Genomic DNA, 15,945 nt, shown 5'->3' on the forward strand with positions numbered 1-15,945 from the left:
TTTCGTTTAAAACCATGATGTATAACTCAGCTTACACAGATAAGTGACTTAGGTGAACATTCCCAGCATATTTTTCATACATGTCATTTGACTAAAGGGAATGCTGTGAAATGATTTGGAAAGTCTTTAGCATTTTATGGAGTTATAAGAAGTAGATTACTGAACCGTTTCATGTGGTCAGAGAGCAAGAGGAAGAGCCAATGTTCAGTCTTATGTGCCCTTCAGAGAACTCAGAGGTAACTGCTTTTTATTCAAGGTGAGAGACAATCTGGATAACATAGATTGTCTAAGTCTGTCCCTTTAAAATGATATATTTATGGAATGAGGATTGAAAATATCACTGTTGGGGGGAAAACCTAAAATGTAAAGAACTTTAAAAAGCAGCTTAAGAATCTAAGTTACAGTAAAAGTATGCATGGCTCTTTGAAGGTTTTAAGCTGCATAACAGTGTGAACTGAGGACAAACCAGAGCACATAAGAAGATAAGAATGCCAGTTACAGGGACAAGTGACCTGAAGAGGATTAAATTAAGATACAAAGAGCATAGAGACTTGTGGATCTCAACTTCTGGGGAAGTTATGGAAGCTCTTATTTTGGCTAATTTGTCAGCCTGGCTATAGTTTCAGCTGTTATGGGAAAATCAGGCAGTAGTAGTCACTGTTTGATCTTTCTGCTCAGGTGTCATTAAATACCAAGTAAGCGCTCAAGTTCCATTTCCTTGTTGGACTAAAGAGAGTTAGGAAAGTGAATATGCCTGCTATTGTTGTTGTTTTGCATGCTTAACATTTCTGTAAAGATTTCCACCAAATTATTCCAAGAACAACTCAAATCAAACTAAGGCTTCTGAGTGGCAGAAAAACAAAGGATAAAGAATAACTCCGGAATTGTATTTATGCACTAGTGAGACTATGTTGAATGCAAGAATAATCACTAAACAGCAACTTTCTGAATCCTTATGGTCTGTTCATTGAACATTTAGCAGGTGTGCCAAGAACAATGAAAAAAAAGTTAAGAAGAGCTTATATGAGCTTCTAAAGTTTGAATATTTGAGTGATCGGGAAAGGCTTGTCCAAAGAAAGTCACTTTACTTGTGGCCTTCAGAAGGATGAGTAGATATTAACTAGATAATAAAAAGGACAAGAGAAGGTCTTCCACTGTAGAATAGTATTTGCAAAACATTTCCTGATGAAGAAATCATATATCTTCTATCTATCTATCTATCTATCTATCTATCTATCTATCTATCTATCTATTATCTATCTATCTATCTATCATCTATCTATCATCTATCATCTGTGTGTGGTTTACAGAAGAAACAGAAGTTAGACTTCAGGAAAATTCAAAAAATTTCAGAAGTGGACTGTTAGAAATATAAATAAGACAGACAAATCCAGAAATAACTATTCTTCCTTTCTAAATCACAAATTGAAAACTGTGTCTATTGATAGCATACAGTGTTATGCTTTAAAATAAGTTTACATTTTAACGTTGATAAGTCAAGCTCATCAATATTTGTACCGGCTCACTACTTACTAATTTTTGTAAGAATGTTCAAAATATAGTATCAAATTTAGTTTTATTAACTATAATCACTGTGTTTACAATATTTACTTTGTCTTACTCTCATTAAATGCCATTTCCATTCTTGACCAACAAAAACCTCAAACCCCACTCCTTCACACTTTAAAAGTTCGGTTTTGATTTACAAAATTTGATGCTCACCAGACCTACCCATGCTACAAATGTCAATTGTCTTTATTCTTAATTTAAGCTCATTTTATTTTAGTACTGAAGAGTGTTGATATGAAAGCACAAACACATGCACACACACACACACATTCACACACACGAGAGAGAGAGAGAGAGAGAGAGAGAGAGAGAGAGAGAGAGAGGGTGATTCAGTTGTTGGGGCAGAAGGTGAAAATACTATGTCATTGAATCTTTTATAATATTGATTTAAATGAAACAAAAACAGAAATTGCTTTCTCTTATATCAATTTTAGACAGACTTGACCTTGTCCAGGGAAATGTGATTTTGAAAAGTTTAAATGTGCTGAGCTAAGTGGCATACACTACTAATTACCATTAACTCAATTTTCAGATAAATAAATCTCTTTTGATTTTATTGCTAGGAGTTAATCCAGCAGAGTGGTTATCATATGGACCAAACCTTTTGGGTTTTTAATTGTTCTGTTCAAATGAAGAGCATTATGGCTGCTTTTGTTACCACCCAATTAATTCTCAAACCAATTAAGGTAAAATCATACATAATAATCTCCTACTTATTACTAAGTGTATGAAATTTGCTTTCATCATTTAGTTCTTTTGACCTACCACTGACAACTCCTGATTAGTGGAACCCTGACATTCTGGGTTTCTTGCTTATTAGCATTAATGGACACTTGGAAGAGACATCCCTTCAATGTGCTAATTCAAATTGACATTAAACATTTCCTACAAATTAACGCTCTGTAATTGTTTGTCTGAATACTGCACTGGACTTCACATTATATATCTATTTTTTTGTTTTTCTTAAAACATATTCGTGCTTGAGAACAACAAACTATTAAAACAACGTGATGTAATTCATCTGATTTACTTGGCTGGTTATCTTTCTTTAAATTCATAAAGTCTTCCAAGAATAAAATTGTAAATATTAGAGGCAAACCCATTAGTTTTTGTTAATATTGAAAACCATATATAGAAACTCATTTTCATAAATTTTGATTTCAGCAACTCACTATTATATTATAAAATTCTAAGTAAAAATCAATATATTTTAGATAAAAATTCAAAAATATTTTTCTTTCTTTAAAGTAAATATATTTTAATTAAAACATAAAAATATTGCAAAAATATGCATACTAAAGTGGTACAACATGAAATATTAATATATATTAATATCTGGGGTAAATATCACAAAATTGCAATTGATTATTTTATTCTTTCAGTAAATATAATTTATTACTTTATTAGTTCATTTATTTTAATGTCACTTTGAAATTTAGTGAACAAATATTTTTGTTATCTGGATTTGAAAATTGTTATATAAAATTAATATTATCTAAAATTCATTTTTGTGGTTAATCTATGCAAGTTATTTCTATAAAACATTTTAAAGAAATTCATATTTTAGAACATGAAACAAGGTCAGCAATTGGCTTTCATGTAAAATTCTGGGCAAATTCATATATGGCAATATTGAAATTAATTAACCTGTACCAACATCTAAAACAGCAGTAAGTTAATGACTTTTTGCTTATTCTTTAATTCTTCATTAATACAACACTTAAAATTCTCAGTAGATTCATAGATAAACCATGTCTCACCTATCCAATTACCTAATATAGTTTTCTTAAAGCTATAAAGAAGCCGTGTTCAATTATGACTTGAAAGACACGGAGACAATTCTTTAAATTTCTTAAAGAACTTGGTTCAAGATATTTTATGTGACAATTATGTATTGACATAAACAAGAATATGTCTTAACTTTAAAATGTTGTTTTCAAAGCTATCACATTCTTGCTGAATATTATATACAAAATATTCACATCATTTTAGCATTATAGTTAGCAAAAAATTATGCCTTGATTGAGAGTTGTTGTAATCCCTAATTCTCATTCCCACTCTGCAACAATTTAAATTTCAAAGGCAAGGGGCAGGATAAGTTCTTAGTCTTGATAAAGTATACGAATTACAATTAAGAAATGTGTATCTACTTCCCTGCTCCCATATCCACCCTTTCTCCATCCCAACCGTCCCATTCCCCCAATCTCTGCACATCCTCCCCTTCACACTTTTTTCTCCCCATCTCCTTCTACCCCCACTCCATCCCCACACCCCAGTTTCCAATTTTTGCCTGGCAATCTTGTCTCCTTCCAATATCCAGGAGGATAACTATATGTTTTTCTTTGGGCTCACCTTCTTATTTAGCTTCTCTAGGGTCACAAATTATAGACTCAATGTCCTTTATTTATGGCTAGAATCCACTTATATTGAATTCATACCATATTCGTCTTTTTGGGTCTGGGTTACCTCACTCAGGAGGGTTGCCAAGAGTCTTGACTTTAGAGGTGTTCCCAGGTGTCCATGGAGATGTCCCCAGCTAGATCCTTGGGCAGCTGAGGAAAGGGAGCCTGAAATGGCCCTATCCTATAGCCATACTGATGAATATCTTGCATATCACCATTGAAGCTTCATTTGGCAAAGGACGAAGCTAGAGACAGAGCCCCACACTGGAGCACTGGACTGAGCTCCCAAGGTCCAAATGAGGAGCAGAAGGAGAGAGAACATGAACAAGGAAGTCAGGACCGCGAGGGGTGAGCCCACCCACTGAGACTGTGGGGCTGATCTACTGGGAGCTCACAAAGGCTACCTAAACTGGGACTGATACAGCATGTGATCAAACTGGACTCTCTGAACGTGGCTGACAAGGAGGGCTGACTGAGAAGCCAAGGACAATGGCACTGGGTTTTGATCCTACTGCATGTACTGGCTTTGTGGGAGCCTAGTCTGTTTGGATGCTCACCTTCGTAGTCCTGGATGGAGTGGGGAGGACCTTGGACTTCCCACAGGGCAGGGAACCCTGATTGCTCTTAGGACTGGAGAAGGAGGGGAAGGGGATGGGGGAGGGGGAGAGAAATGGGGAAAAAACAAAAATAAAACAACACAAAAAAAGAAATGTGTATAAATGAATCTACCATCATAAAACTTCCCAAAGAAAGAATATATTGACACTCTAATGATTAAATTCAAACTTAAAATTTAATCGTCACAACTATGAACAAAGATTGGTTTTGCTAAGCAGGTATACATACATACAGAGACAAGTGTTTATGGACTATCTTTTTTTCAGGAAATGAAATAAAAATAAAACTTCTTTTTTATTTCTTGCAAGTGTTTAAAACATACTCCCTGATCATCTAATCATTTTATTTGAATTTGACTGAATTGTTTTTTACTGAAATTGTCAGCTATCTCAGACTAGGTCATGAATCTTTATGTAGGGATTTAAGCCGCTCAAAAGACCTGATATTGTTTCTCAAGAAAAAAAAAAAAGTAAAGATAAAATATAAAGCAGTATGCCAACAATGTCAAGAGCAACAGCAATCATAAATCAATCTAAGACAACTGAGCATGCATTCTGATAAAGAATTCTGGGATCCTAAGTTGCTAGGAAACACTGATCATACCAAGACTAGAAACACTTTTGATTTAACTCTGATCAAATATGAAGAGATTTTTAGTTTGTGTGTGAATTTAGTCATTTTTTTCAGCCTGGAAACATAGTACCAATAAACACATTAATCATTCATAAATTATATGCATTGTGGCTCTTGGATAAGTAAATAAATGTGGAATCTATCTTTGATAATGGACAACACCAGAATGCCTTTCTTAGTGGTTGCTCTTAAATGCCGTTTTACTCAACATAAAAAACAAAAGGACATATCTTTTTATAATTTGGTGTCACAGTTTTGATCATTTATAACCGAGGTTTATCTAAAAGAGTTGGAGATGTCCATCCACCAGAGAGGAGTTGAAGAGGTGTCCCTTTGGAAGTGTATCTTCATTAAAGCATTCTGACACAGACATGACTAAATACACTTGCTGCAATTACAACCGTGTGTTTAATGTTTACCAGTGTTAAAAATGAGTTTCAATACTTTTATTGTCCTCTGTGTGCTATGCTTGGAGACAATAGAGACTGGGATATCTATTAAAATTTTTGAAAAATTAGTAATTGTGTTTTTAATTAAATTTTAAGCTGAATATTAATTAATTTTTCCTTTTTAAAATTATTATTATTACAAATTTTCACCTCCTCCTTTCCTCCGATTTCCCTCCCCCTCCCCCCATTCTCCTTTCCCCTCCCTCTCCAGTCCAAAGAGCAGTCAGGGTTCCCTGCCCTGTGGGAAGTCCAAGGTCCTCCCCCATCCATCCAGGTCTAGGAAGGTGAGAATCCAAACAGACTAGGTTCCCACAGAGCCAGTACATGTAGTAGAATCAAATCCCAGTGCCACTGTCCTTGGCTTCTCAGTCAGCCTTCCATGTAAGCCACGTTCAGAGAGTCCGGTTTGATCATGTGCTCCATCAGACCCAGTCCAGCTGGCCTTGGTAAGTTCCCATTAGATCAGCCCCACCGTCACAGTGGGTGGGCACATCCATCGGGGACCTGACTTCCTTGCACATGTTCTCTCTCCTTCTTCTCCTCATTTGGACCTTGGGAGCTCAGTTCAGTGCTCCAGTGTGGGTCTCTGTCTCTATCTCCATCCATCGCCAGATGAAGGTTCTATTATGGTATACAAGATATTCATCAGAGTGGCTATAGTATAGGACCAGTTCAGGTGCCCTCTCCTCAGCTGCTCAAGGAACAAGCTGGGGACATCTCCTTGGGCACCTGGGAACCCCTCTAGAGTCCAGTCTCTTGCCAACCCTCAAATGACTCCCTTAATTATGATATATACTTCCCTGCTCCCATATCCACTCCTCCTCCATCCCAACTGTCCCATTCCCCCACGTTCTCCCCATCCTCCCGTTCTCACTTCTCTCTCCCCATCTCCTTTTACCCCCATCTCACCCTACCCCCAAGCTCTCGATTTTTGCCTGGAAATCTTGTCTACTTCTTGTCTTGTCTAAATCTTGCCTATATATGCTGGTGTATATAAGGCTTTTTAAAAATTAGTTCCTATATCCTACCACTCAGATGAATGTGCTAATTATTTCTACATATTTTCTGGTAAAATTTTTGGGATCTTTAGTGGCTTTAACATCTTAATTTCGGAATGCAACTACACTTCCACTGTACAGCATAGCGAATAGTCACTGACTATTATAATGGCATTTCATTTATATTTTTTCCTTTTTTATTTCTTTTTAGAGACAGGGTTTCTCTGTAACTTTGGAGCCTGTCCTGGAACAAGCACTTGTAGATTAGGCTGGCCTCGAACTCACAGAGATTCTCCTGCTTCTGCCTCCTGAGTACTGGGATAAAAGGTGTGTGCCACCATAGCCTGACTTCATTTGTATTTTAATAAATAAAGACTGCCTGAAGATCAGAGAGTAAAAGAGCCCCAGGGGTCAGCCTTACAGATCAGGCAGTGGTAACACACACCTTCAGTTCCAGTACCCACACTAGTTGCCATACAAATCAGGTGGTTTATCCCTTAATCCCAATGGTGCATATCTATAATCTCAACTCTAGAGAGGTTTATAAAATAGGAAGAGACAGATAATAATCTCAGACTCATTCTGAGATTCCTGGAGGCAGGATCACCATTCAGACTGAGGTAGAGGTAAGAGCCAGTGGCTAGCTGTTTTTCTTTTCTAATCTTCAGGTTTATCCACAATTTCTCTCTTTGAGTTTTTATTATCAAGCTTCAGACTATCAATTATAATTTAGATTTTCTATGTGTGAGATGCAGGAAAACAGGCAATATAATAAATCATTTCTATATCTCAGACTTTACAGAGTTCTGCTGACAAATCCTGAGGCACACAAACCTCAGACTTTCATGTTACTCTTGGATATGCACCCTGTCCTTCAGAAACTGAGGTATCAGAAGGCTTTTAGACCAATATGGGGACTTCTACCATGTCAAGGATGGAAGGACACACTCCTGAGATGGGAACTGTCAATGTCCAGTTCATTGGAGTCCCTGGGTAAGGGTCTCGTGCAAATCAGGACACAGGGGATGCAGAGTATAAAAACTGCATAACAAGCTTTATTTTTCATGGCTTTTTTACAGACTAAAAAGCATTACCTCATTTCTGAACCCCCTCCCTTTACCGACATACATAATCATGAGAAACTCTTACCTCACCTTGCAAGAAACTATGTCGCAATAAAAAGCATTAATAAATATAAAGAGAACTGCATAGAAACAAGCAAAAAGTATATAGAAGCAAAGCGCTTCCTTAATCTATATCTGGTAGAGTGTGAAGAACTGAGCTCAAAGGCCACTTCCTTACCAAGAATACAGATTCTGACAGTACATTGCGAAATGAGCAGAAGAATTGTGCTTTCATCTATGCTTGGTTTGCCGGGCAGTCATTTCCCAACTTCGTCTCATCTGTCCCAGGAGGAGTCTGCACTCTAAGCCCTTTCTATGTCTCCACAAGGGATGTAGGGAGAACTTGGCTTCATCACCCTAGACTGGGAAAACAAGATTTGCACAAGAGTGGACAAGATGAGAGTGATAAACAGGAAATGCTTTTGAGAAAAAAATGGAGACGGTAGAAAACTCCTTTACTCAGCCTTGTAGAATTGGCATCCTTCTAATCTGAACTTCTATGTGTTTCTTTATAGAAGTGTTCAATCATATAATGATGATTCAAATCATATCTTGATCCTGGGCCCATCTCAGATGATGGGTTTGTAAATGCCTTTAAATCTTCTTTATTTAAAGTTTGAGATGTACCCTGATGTTAGATAAATCTCTTGGCATCCCCCTACCCTGACACTGAATCTCAGTCTGCATCCCCCTGCTATCTCACCAGTCTCTCAAGCTAGAATTCATAGTCATTCTTAATATGTGTGTCATTTGCTTCCAATTTAGACATATTTTTTTCTAAGAATCAAAAACAGGTTTTACTCTTCTCTTTCCCTCCTGGAGGCTGTTCTATGTTGCAATCCACCACCTTCATCTACATTGTAGTCAGTTCTTAATTAAATGTTTGTATATCTATGTTTAATCCATAGTCTCCATAGTTTCCAAAGTCTCCATAGTTTCCATAGTCTTTGCGAAATGAACTTTGAAGTTATCTTCTGCTCAAGTTAAAGCTTTCCTTGGTGGCCTATTATTTCATAATAAGCAGAGGAGTCCTTGTAGTAGTTTCTAAAATTTTCTGAGATATGACTTTTACCAAACATGCTATGGTCATTTACCATTCTGCATATGCTGTCTAATTTTCTGCTGTGCTGACTGTACTCATATTGTTTTAGAAGGCAATATGTCTTTTACCGGTCTGAGCTATTTTGATCAGGATGATGTTTTCTAGTTCTGTCCTTTTCCATACAAATTTCATGATATCATTGTTTTTTATACCTGAGTAATACTCCATTATGTAAATGTGCCACATTTTCTTTATCCTATTTATCTGAAGTTTCTATATATAATAGTTCATCGTTACTCTTCCAACATCTTACCCACCAAAGAAATGATATACAATTCTTATAAAGACACATGGATATAGCATGTCTTGATTCATATTTATATCACAAATCACACTTAGATTTATAAACTGATGTTAATTTTGCCATTTACATCTTGCTTCTTCACTCAAGTAACGTAAGACACACATTAGTTTGCTCAGAAAAATCTCTTTAGATCTTAAAAAATTAATTGAATGGAAGATTAATTTAATAATCAATTATTGAATAAGGTAAATAAAAGACTTCAACATATGCTTAATATTCATGAACAACAATTGATTTTTGTTCTTCTGAAAGCTCTTGTTTCAAGGTCAAATATAAAAATATATGCAAAAAAAGACTCATAATTAAAACTTTAATTATTTTTATAATGGACTAGAAAATAAAGGAAAAGCAACAACAAGATGTCAAAGCCTTTTTTCTTGGTTGTTACCTGAATTATATTTCAGTAGAGTGGGTTAATCAGAGATTTTTAATTCTATCATAACAAAAAATGACATAAAGCTTTATAATATTCTATCTAAGTTCAGTAATTGGTTTGAAGAACTCACTCAAAAAAGTTTTTAAAGGTTACCACATGGAAACCAAAGAACTGATGAAATAAAATTCCACACAGTACACAATGCAAAAATTCTGCTTTTTTGAACTTAAGTCTATTACTCAGGAGGACCCGGCAAATCTTGTTAAAGCTTTGCCGTGGAGGTCTTTGTAAGGAAACTTTCTTCCATAAATTCATCTACTAATGGCTTATTTCGGTAGGCTAACGCAATAAAAACATGCCCTGGGAATTCAACTTAAATGGTATTGCAAAGCTTTGGACAAGCATGTTGCTCTCAGACTAATGTCTCTGTGACGTAGCAAACAAAGAAAGCTGAAGATGAGGCACTGGATTTCTCCGAGTTCTCTCGTATGGCATTGGGTTTCAACAGACGCAGTCTACTCCTCCTCATAGAAAAATGCAAAATCTAATTTGGAGTTCAATTCATTATGTATTTAAAAGGCTTCAGTGTTTTGGGTTTTTCTTCCAAGTAAAATTTTACTGTTTGAGGACAAAGTATTAGGTTCTAGTGCTAAGAAAACTCAGTTATTTGTTATGCACTACTTAACTTTTACATCTATAGAAAAGCGATGACAACGTACTAACCTCATAGAAAGTTTCGGTTGTTTTATAGAGTAAGTTTATTTATCTGTCAAGATGTCTGAAATAGTTCCTTTCTTTGAACTGAGATTTCCTCCCAGATAGACAAAGTTGACTGTCTGCTTGAGGTTCCGATTCTTCATTGCAATGTTAAAATCCTGTGGGCCCTTTCCATGTATTGTAGCTCAGTTTCTCGATGTTTACTTTCATACCAGTTTTCACTGACTTCAGCCACTCTATTTACCATGACATGCAGCTCATTTGGACTTTCAGCAAGTGGTGCTGTATCATTGGTCAAACACAAGTTATTGATTCTCACAACACCTATCTGCATGCCTATCTCCTTTGTCTATCTGGAAACCTCAGTTCAAATGACAGAGCTATTTCAGATATCAAGAGGCAGATAGGGATAGCGAGGGATGCATTCTATACACTAGGAAAAGTTTGGTCAGCAAGAGACATAACGACAACAACAAAATTACAGGTACATGAGACACTTGACTTGAGCTGCCTTCTTTACATCTCTGAAACCTGGACAATGAAACACTCCTCAGAACAGCGGCTGACTGAGTTGAGATGGCGTGTCTCAGGAAAATTCTAAGCATCACATAAAGAGATAGGCTGTGCAATAACAATAAGAAACATCTCCATCTACAGGAGGAAATGAACTATAGGTTATGGCAACAGCACTTGAGATAACTTTGGCTATGTAATGAGAATGAATGAAGGCAGATACCCGAAATAGCTCGGCTTGGCTGAGTGCACATGGTAAGGCAAAGAGGAAGGCCCCAAAAAATGCCTAAAGGAAGATTGTGAAACCCGGGTATGACATTAACACAAGCATCTAGGACTTCCCAGGATAGGAACAAGTGGCTCCCTATGCATGCTTAAGCATTGCCAGGACATACGTGATAATGAGTGATTACTTAGCTATCACCCACATTATCACAAAGTATTTAAAAATCTATCAATGTAATATTTCAAAACATCTTTTCTAGATAGGAAGAAAACTGTATTTGCCAAACAGTTGACACAAAAATTAAGGAATGCCTCAATTTACAATTGTGAGGTGAGTTGATCTTTAAATGTTATTGGAAACACTGAGTCCAGTCTGGTGAGCTCCCGCAAGTGGGGGGAGCACACGGCATGTTTCCATAGGATAGCCAGTTTGATTAACAGTTAATCTTGTTATAAAATGCTAGTTATTTCTTCAGTTCAAATGTTTAGATAAGTATCTAATTGATGTGATGAAATATTCTGATCCAGGCAATTTAAGGGAGAGATAGAGATACTCCATCATGGCAACATAGCCTCAAGAGTGGAGTCCAGATCACCATGCTGCATTGGCAGTTGGGAGGCAGGCAGAGAAAGAATGGGAAATTGGTGCCAGGAGATAAAATGTCACATTCCAACCACAGTGATACAGTTCCTCCAACCAGGATTTACTTTCCAGAGGTTTGAATGAAATCCTCAGTTTATCAGTGCACCAAATGGACTACATATGATCCTGTGGGAGGCATTTCCTATTCAGACTACAACATTATTATTTATAATGATATTTTAAGTTTTAGTCTCCATTTTGCCAAAAATACTGGGTAGATAATAGCATAGATCAAAATTATGCTAAAATGTACTCTGAAAGTTATGATACACAGAAATGGAAATGCCATTTTTTTCTTAAAGGTTTTTAACATAATTTGCAGAGCTAATTATTTTTTATTGTGTGTGATTATGGTGTACTTAAATAATGCTGATATCCAGCCACTTGAGAAGGACTCAGAGACAAGCCTAAGAGGGCAACAAAAAGTACAGTAGTTTTAAGATAACCCGCTAAGCCACTATGTCCTCCTTCTTGGGAGCTCTATCCTCAGTCTCAGAAGTCATACCACTTGAGTTGGAGAACAGAAAACAGAACCAGATCAAGCAGAAAGCCACATTCTGTAGTACATAGAACAATCTGGTACTATACAGAGTGCTGATCTGGGTTTGCTATTCCTTCCTTCCTTCCTTCCTTCCTTCCTTCCTTCCTTCCTTCCTTCCTTCCTTCCTTCCTTCCTTCTTCTCTTACTTTATTTCTTTTTGTCTCTCTCTTTTTCTCATTCCCTCCATTCCTTTCTTTCGTCTTTTTTAAACCCTGTAAGATGTAAGTGTATATGTGTGTTTATGTGTGTTTGTGTGCATATGTGCTTGTGTGTAATGAGCATGGTGGGGAATTCAGGGCACAATTTCAGATGTTGGTCTTCATCCTCATTGGAAGCAGAGTTGCTTTGCTGTTCACAACTCTGTACAGCAAATTAACTGCTTAGGGCTCTCTTAGATCTGAACTGAACCATGGAGTTCTAGCTGGCTACATGCATGTGAACAGGGAGAATTAACTGACATGGCTTAACATAGTTTTAAAGTTGGTACTGTGTAGATGAGGTGAGACTTTTCTCTGAAAAAAAAAAAAAAAGACCTGTCTAAAACAAGTAAATCAAAGACTTTAGGGTTTCTTTGTCTTTATGAACTTCTATGGTAACATGAGAAAATAGTTTTTTTTTCTTTTCTCTAAGGAGTATCTTCTAGTAACATGCCAGTAAAACAACTTTGGCAATAAAGCACTATTACCATTTTTATACAGTGAAACACCTATACACTTTATCCAATAAAATCTAGGAATGAGTTTGATTTAACGTTCTCCACATTTATACCAATTAATGACAGTTACAATGTACATTTAGCAACAATGAAGATCAAAGATATTAAATAATACACTTTAAAAAGCTGATTTGACATCTTTTATCACAGAAAAAAGGACAATGATAGGACTGGGAGACAATACCCTTCAAGTATTTAGTAACCATTGATTTAGAAGTCAACGTAAAAATGATGGTGTTTGCGACTTATCTTTTAAGCAGCTTACATGCTTAATATAAACCCAAACTTCACCATAATAGCTAGTAATTAAGTGTCATATTGATGAATTCTATACTATCTTACTGTGTATCAAGATGGGTTTTCTCTTTTTATAAAATTTTTTGATCTACTACCAGGTAAATAAAGATGCTCAACATGGAAAAAAAATCACTGCCAACATATTAAAGAGAGAACAAGAATGAATTATCATACAGCAGAAGAAATTCTTCTCACCATAGAGAGTTGACAGCAGTGTTAGGAACAGGATGCTACTGTCATTTATTCAAAATTGTCATAAAGGCACAAGTGGCATGGATAAAAACACATTTGTAATTTAAGCAGCCCCAACTATTTCATTTTAAAGTATTCTCTTTTGATTCTTGGGCTAATCCATTGATCTTTTCAATTGCCAGTGGTGATTGCTCACCTCCATAATATACTGTACACTTTGATTCAAAAGCACATTCACAAAACAAAAGGAAGGCAGTCTTAAAGTTCACATATAGATGCATTTTAGCACTTCTTTCCTCACACAAATTTATTATAACATTTTATTTTCAGTAGTGAATTTTAGAATTCAAAAATGTAAAACATGGGGGAAAGATGTAAGTCTGTATTAGGATATCTGTCCTTAGAAATGCTCATGAGTTTCATTTCAATGACCCAGCAACTGGTCTTTATTTTTATTGTTGTATTATTTGATTTTTTTATGGCGAGACTTAACTATAGACTTGTTGTATATTTGCAGGGCTTCTAACAACAGTTTTAATTTTAATTAAAATATCAGTGTAACTTAAAAAATGCAGCTGAGACTATCTGCCACAATGTCAGTGCATATTCTTTTCAGAAAACTGATAGAAATACTTAAGTTCTTGCTGAGTATTTTTACTGTTTCTTTATCAAACTGTTAATTTTTATGAGGATTTGATACCGTAAGTAGCCTCTGCAGTGCTTGATTCTCGATAGATTTCCTCTTTCCATGAATAGACTAATCCTGAGTTATTCATGCAGATTATTTACAGTTGTTAAAGGATAATCTTGTGTTCTGTTGAAAACATCAATTGTGTTAATTTTCTCTTTGAGCTCTGACTGGCCTTTAGCCATTTATGGATAGCTCAGGCTGCTCTGAAACATTTTATATCTCTTTAGGTAGGTCTAAATTTATGATTCTCCTTCTCAACCTCTTGAGTACTGGGGTTTTAAGCCAATAGCATCATATCTGAAGAAAAATAGGAATTTTATTTATTCCACAAACATTATTATTTCAAAAGTTCAAAGAAATAAATAGTTAAGAATACACTTTTCTAACAAAGAAGAATGGGAGTAGAAGGAGGTAGAATCAATGTAAGTTAGCCCAAAGCTTATGGAAAAATATGATTATCTTATGAGTTCTATTATTCTGAACACTGTTTATTTCTGTCTATATCTTGATATCAATATCTACTATATCTACATCTAATCTATATCTAACTTATATAGATACTTCGGTCATCTGCCATCTTGTTTTTGGTTCTGAAATCATACTCTATATCGATACCAGCTTTCGGAGTATTAGACTCACATGATATTGAACATGTGCTTGAGTAGAGATTATGTCAGATTTAATCACATAGGCACATGAGCCCAGTGTAAGCAAAGAATGTGGTTGATTCTTTAAGGGCCACCTCACCTATACATGGCCTTCAGTGAATCTACAGGTATACATTAGCTCAGGTTTGTGTAGTTCCCTGGTAGCCTCTGCATGAGGCCTATTTAGAGGCGCTGGTTAGTGTCTGCATGGTAAGCGACACGTCTGGACAATTCCTGTAGAAGAAGCCAGCAAGCCTTTCTTTGGAAGTTAATTTGAACCTCAAAGGATACTGAGTATCTTTAGTGGCTTTGTAAATTTACAAACAAATGTGAACCCAATAGATTTAAATGTATATTAGATATACATTAATAGAAAAGATTACTGGAAATTATAACAATGATATTATGAAATTCTGGAATACCCAGTGAAACAAGCATCAATAAATGAATTAATATAGTTAACATTCTGTAATAATAGCACACACATAAATAAAAGTACTAACTACTAACAACTGAAATAATATACACTTATCAATTACAATATAATGTAAACAAGCTTAGTTCATAATAAAATTAGGCATTTACTAAACTTGTTTTTCATTAACCGATGCATATATTTGTATGTGTGTGAGAGAGTGTACTTGTGTTCGTGTGTGTGTGTGTGTGTGTGTGTGTGTGTGTGTACATATGGTATAGGAGGGTCTTTTTTCTATGTGTTGCTTTCATTGGTCAAATAAAAAAACTGCCTTGGCCTTTTGATAGGGCAGAACTTAGATAGACAGGGAAGACAGGACTGTATGGTGGGAGGAAGAAGGCAGTGAGGTAGACGCCATGATTCTCTGGCCTGAGATAGACATAGGTTAGAATCTTCCTGGTAAACAACAACCTTGACAGATTATTAGAAATGGGTTGAATCAAGATGTGAGAGTTAGAAAATAAGAGGCTAGAACTAATGGGCTATGCAGTGTTTAAATGAATACAATTTGTGTGTTGTTTTTTCTGGGTATAAGCTAGCCAGGTGGCCAGGAGCCGGGCAGCAAGAAGCAGGCTACTGCTCCTTTTACAACATGTGTATATGTGCATGCTTGTGTTCATGAGAGTACTCATGTGTGTGATGCCATAGAAAACAATTAATTAAAAAACAGAAGGGTAGGCAAGGTGTCTCAAATTTTAATTAAGGTGCTGACAA

The sequence above is a fragment of the Arvicola amphibius genome, chromosome 8 (genome assembly GCF_903992535.2).
Source record: "Arvicola amphibius chromosome 8, mArvAmp1.2, whole genome shotgun sequence".
NCBI classification, from domain to species: domain Eukaryota; kingdom Metazoa; phylum Chordata; class Mammalia; order Rodentia; family Cricetidae; genus Arvicola; species Arvicola amphibius.